This window comes from Pygoscelis adeliae, unplaced genomic scaffold, assembly GCF_000699105.1.
Source record: "Pygoscelis adeliae isolate BGI_AS28 unplaced genomic scaffold, ASM69910v1 Scaffold5, whole genome shotgun sequence".
Lineage (NCBI taxonomy): Eukaryota > Metazoa > Chordata > Aves > Sphenisciformes > Spheniscidae > Pygoscelis > Pygoscelis adeliae.
In genome coordinates this window covers 705,565-711,380 of record NW_008824753.1, presented here as the reverse complement: position 1 = coordinate 711,380, position 5,816 = coordinate 705,565, and positions in this window count along the sequence as shown.

Below are 5,816 nucleotides of genomic sequence, written 5' to 3'. Positions count from 1 at the left end.
GAGGTAGCTTGTGATCTGGATGCTCATAGTTTATTTGCAATGAAATGTAGATTTGTAGCCACGGGGCTAGTTAGGCATCTCTATGGAAACGTACAGCTACGGGGTTTGTGCTCTGGTTGTAATGAGGGTTTTGAGAGTTTTCATTTTTCTTCGTATAGTCAAGAAGCATATACAAGAAGTCAGACTTTAGTATCCAATTCCAGGCTGCATTTGGAGAAAGGTCATGGGAAGAACAAAAACCCAGCATGCACTTCTCAGTCAATCACCCTGGGGTGAGACCCTCACAAGTGGTTGTTTTTCAGAGCAAAATGAGCTTGAGGCTCATTACAGACAGGCACGAAAACACCTCACTTTCTTCCTGCAGATAGACTCAGAATCGTGATCAAGAGGGGTTTTTTTGTTTAAAACGTCATTTGAAGAAACATAAAGCTTTCCAAGCACACACATAGCTTGGTGCTGATGCTCCAGGTGGGAGCAGGACGCTGGACTCCACAGATTCCTCTGTACTTTCATGACCTCAGCTCCCATCGTGTGCTTCTTGGGCACCACTTCATTATTTTTATATGATAGTGATGCGTGAGAGCCCTGCCTGAGGCCGCCCCGGCCCCAGGGAGGATGCCGCCTGGGTGACGGGGGTTCTTCTGTTACGCTTCTGATTGTGCTTGCTTGCTTTTCCAATACCAGGTTAGCGTGATCCCTGCAACAGCCTTTCAAAACAGACTCGAAAAATTTCCAAAATGCTTTATATATGAAGTGAATAAACAACTGCAGAGGAGTGGTGGGATTTGTGTTTTTTTCAGCAGTCTTCCAACTGACAGATTTCTGCATGTAATTAAGGGCTGCATATTCAGTACAATTTCTTTTTTTTTTTTTTTTTTTCCACTTCTGCCTATCTGTTGATTCTGCTAAGGGCTCCTTTTTATTAAGATTCAGGAAAACCGAGGCTTTTTTTTTTTCTGTGTATATGCATGTGTCTTTTACATTGGCTTTAAAAAGTACGGTTGTTGTGAGCATATTTAATGGTTCTTCTCGAAGAGATCTGGTAGGTTAGAAAGCAGATCCAATACGCTTACGTTATTAACAGCTGCAGAAGCAAGCACAGGAGAAATGACAGCAAAAAGGGAATTGCTTTCCTAGTTACCAAAGAGCAGGGGTGAAAGCTGGGATTTATAGAAATCCATTGAAAAATTCACTGACTCTTTATGGAACAGGATTTAAGCTCTGCTTCTGCTCCTAACCCTCCCAAGGACAAAACTCTTGACACAACCTTTCATATGAACACGATAAACTGTTTGCTTTGCCACATTATAGAAATGGCTTTTTTTGGTCAATGCTGCGTTTGCAAACTCCCGAGGAAAAGCTGTGATGCAGACAGGTTGTCACGTGCTGCATGAGCTAATATTAATGCCTGCTGTGTCATAGTCTCACTACTCAGGTTTTTTCTGCTCTTTGTGTAACTTCTGTCTGACGGAGCGATATCAGATTGTCATTGGCTTCCACTGCACCCTGTTTTCTGACTGAGAAACAGTAATGAGAACAACCAAGGTGGTTGGTTTTTTTCCTTCAAATTTTTGAATACGGCCTGCTGTGCTTTTGCAAATTGCATCTTCATTATAAGTATTTAAGAGCCATAGCTTTTCCTATCAGACAACTTGGCATCAGCTTTGAAAAGAAACATGTTATTCTAAAGCAGAAAACTAGATTAGAAAATTGCTTTTGCAGATAGAAACAAAGTCCTATCGGCTCGTCTAATCCAGTTCTTTGGCACTGATGCGGGACAGCTTTCCGCACGGCATAATGCGCGGCTGCCTCTGCCAGACGTACCAGCCTCGGCTGCTGCGCTTTCTCAGTACAGCTCACAGAACGAGCGCTGGGCCCGGCGTTTTGATCTTTCTGTGAACAAGCTGGCACATATCTCCATGTAACGCTCCACTGTAACATGGAAAAGTGTCCTACAGGAGTTCAGTTTAGAAAGGTCATCCTATATTTCATAGTGTCCCTTTTAAAAAATAGCCTGAAAGGTTTTTTTTTTTAAGTGCATTTAACTAACTAATACAGCAGGCATGCAGAACATAAGCTATCCAACCAACTATGAAACAAATGCTAGAATTAATTGCTTAACTGTCTTTGCATTAGGATAAAGCATATGGTTTTAAAAATATCTTCAGTGAAGAACTGCTGAACATGGGAAACATCTACTATTGCCTTGTACTAAACTGAAAAGCAACTTCAAGTATAAAGATTGGTGGGGTGATAGCCAAAGGCAAGCTGTCCTGCAACTCATTTTGTGAGACAATCTAGTTTTAAGGTTTGTGTGTGCAAGTTTGACCCAGTAAGCACATTAAATAATTACCATCTCTGGAAACACAGGTTTTGTTCAAGCCAACTTCTTTGTAGTTCTTCAACTACAGAAAAGAATCCACACAGATACTTCCTACCCAGCAGCCGATATGCGAGTGCCAAAAGTTTAACTGTACCAAGCAGGTGCTTGGCAAGATCAAGACTTTGATCCTGTTCACACCAGCATGTGTAAATTCTCACATCCAGTGCTTTCCGTGGGAATACTCATACATGTTTTACCTAAATGAAGGGCACTGCACCATCTGATTCACTGTTTTTTATAATAGAGCAGCCCCAGGGTTTTATAAGAATTGGGGTAGAGACCACAAGTTGACTTTAACTGCAGTGGAAAGTGCACTCTACTAGCTCCAGAAGCTTACATGAGTAACGCCTCATTCTTACCAAACTTACTCATTTCCCTGTCACTGGAACCCTGAGCTTCAGTCCCATGTTTCTAACCCCTTGCCTGCCTCGTGCAAAACACTGAACTGATTACTTCATAGTACTCCTAACCTCAAAGTAACAAGCACAAGCAAATAGCAAGATCCAAGCATACACTTAACTCTATCCAGAAACTGTAGGAAGGCTACAGGGAAAGACTTCCTTTATTTCAACGTTTTTATGAAATATAATAATTTTTCTACATGAACAAACATTTTTTTTTTTGCTGGCAGAAGCATGTAAAAGTTCACAATACAGCTTCACACACAGATTTAAAAAGACGCATCCAAACTTTTAATTTAATCTCCAAATCTTGATTAAGTGGACTTCATCTTTCCTTTGTTTCCTTGAAAGAGGTTCGTGGCTCGGGGCAGTATTTTCTCCAGAAGGTAAACATCTCTCAATGGTTGCACTACAGGTGGCTTTCATCCTTTACTGCCTGAAGTCCAGTTTCAGGTTTAGAATTAGAGATATGTTCCACGTGGCTTGCAGCATGGCACTTCTTTCATCTCATTTCTCCAGCGGTGCATAATTCAAAAGCTTCTCAATCAGATCCACATGAGCTAGGAGCATCCTGCGGCAGCAGTATCTCTTCAAGCCAAGGGCATCCAGGGCATCTCTATTAATGAACAACAATAAAAAAAAAATGGACGAAGTGAGTCAGAACCACTTGTAAGTATTCCTAAGCAACATACTGATTACTTTGAGCTTAGTCATAGAGGAAAACTTGTTTGCAGTTCAAACTAAGAAATAGAAATTTAGCACGTGCTGTTAATGTTCTTTTCCATTTACTGCTGTTGACAGGGTGTTTGCCTGTTCTCTGGCCTGCAAGAACTCACGATCTTCTGTTGAAGACAGCTAGTGACACAACTATTGAACTTCCAGAGATATGTCTGCAGAACTCCCATAGGAACAGAACCGTAACAGGCTAACTCTTATGAATTTCCTCTTCTGAACTACCCCACTCGTGAGGGCATATTTGGTCATGAAACAGCAAGGTTAAGTGAGATGCAAGTATTTTAGTTTTGGAAATAAAATTTTGATCTTCACAGCTGGAAAGAGACTTGAAATATGGTACATTTCTAACCTCAATTATTTAGTTACAGTAACTCAATCTTCCTCTTACAAAACCCCAGTCTGTAGAAAAGAGAGGAGCTGATCTGGTTAAAAATCTCATCGATCAAGAGGTGTGAATGAAGTAACAGGAACACAGTTCTGAAACATGGGAAATCATTTCCACTCCTCTTAAAGTCCTGGACAGTCCATAATTACCTGTGCTGGCTACAGCTCCTGCTAGTTGTATGGTAGAAGGTAGCACGAAGGCACTACACAGCCTCCTGACGCAGGAATAAGGAATAGCATCTCTAAGCATTGTTATCCGTGCTATTGTGAGCACCTCTAAGCACTGTTATAACACAACGTTTCTGTAAACTGAGGATGATACTTGCCTACTTCGCAAGATAAATTTGTGATCTAAGCCACGTTAAAAGGGTGAGAGATATATAGAAACTAAAATAACTCAAAATGCAAACTACCCCACATATGGATGGGATGTGAATTCTGAGGAAGGCTAAAATCCTTTCCAGTTCCCATATAAGAAGGCATTCAGTTATACAACCTGTTCCCCACAATTATACAAATAAGGATGTGCAGACTGCTCAACAAGAAATTTGTGTTTTACTGTCTTTCCACTTAATTCCTCCTGAGTGACTGCTCGAGATTCTTACGGTTGGGTAGAGAACGTATGAGTCATCCTAGCCTAAACCACTGCATATGTCTTCAATGGCTATCGCTATCAGACCTCTTAAAGATAAGTGACACCATCCAAGCTCTTTAGCACCAACGTGGTAACCACAAAGCCAGTCTGATACTCCTTCAGAATTTGACACTCATGAAATACGACTGATCTCGGGTCTTTAGATCTATATGATGCAGTGCAACAATCCAGCATTTGCTTAAAACAAATGCAATTTCCTCAAACCTGTAATTCTCCTGTAGGAAGAAGCTGATACTTTTCTACGGTAGAAATGACTGAAAGGAAGCCTCTGCATAAGCTGGACCGTGGTAAAAGGTTGTTTGGCTTCAAGCACTACAGTCTAACTGCATTGGAGTCAAACTCCAGCAGCTTCTCTGATGACGTGAATTAGTCCTTGTACCTATCAACAGTTCTTCAAGGGCTTAAATAGCAGGGCTATTCATTTTAGGACTAGCACTTGCAGAAGTTATTTAAGAGAAGTATATGAACAGTGTATTTTTTTTAAAAGAATGTTTATAAATAATACCACATGCTATCTAAATTTTCCAAAACACTTGAGAACAAAAGCATCTGATGTCTGTTGATACGTAAGTTTTAAGAGCTATCTGGAAAATTCTGAGCTTTCAAATGCAGTTATCAGAGATGCAAAATACTAACATTAATCACAACTTTAGAAGTCATACTATACATTTCAGCTAAAACAACTTCAGTTTTATTTCCCTTTTGTTCTCACTTCCAAGAACTTGTGGAAAAGAACATTTTAAGGGACAAACAGAAAGATGTGGGTCTTTTTTAACCACAAATTTTTAACAATTGATGTTTATTTCTTCCATTTTGTCCATCCATTTCTTAAGCCACCATTAATAGTGATTCTAACACTGCACTGTAGGATTTTAACTGTTTGATATCTGTAAACTCTGCTTCTGATCTTACAATATCATAACTGCATTTGTTTAAACAGGCATCCCAGAATCATACCAGTGACCACAGCAATTGTTTTCAAGTGAGCATTTATCAATAACAATGTACATCTTCCTGTCCCATACAAAAACAGAGGAATAATGAAGACAGGAAAAATATTAAAATGTAATACTTGGAAAATAAGTCAGAAGTGCTACCAGAATAGCTCTGATAAATTTCAGTATTAGTGAAAAACGATTAGCAACCTGTACTATTTTAATGCTTTTAATTACATAAATGAAAGAAGAAAAAACATTTTTTGGTAGGAACTTTCCAAATACCTTTAGTTTAGCGACTGCAATATTCTACTCAGCTATGT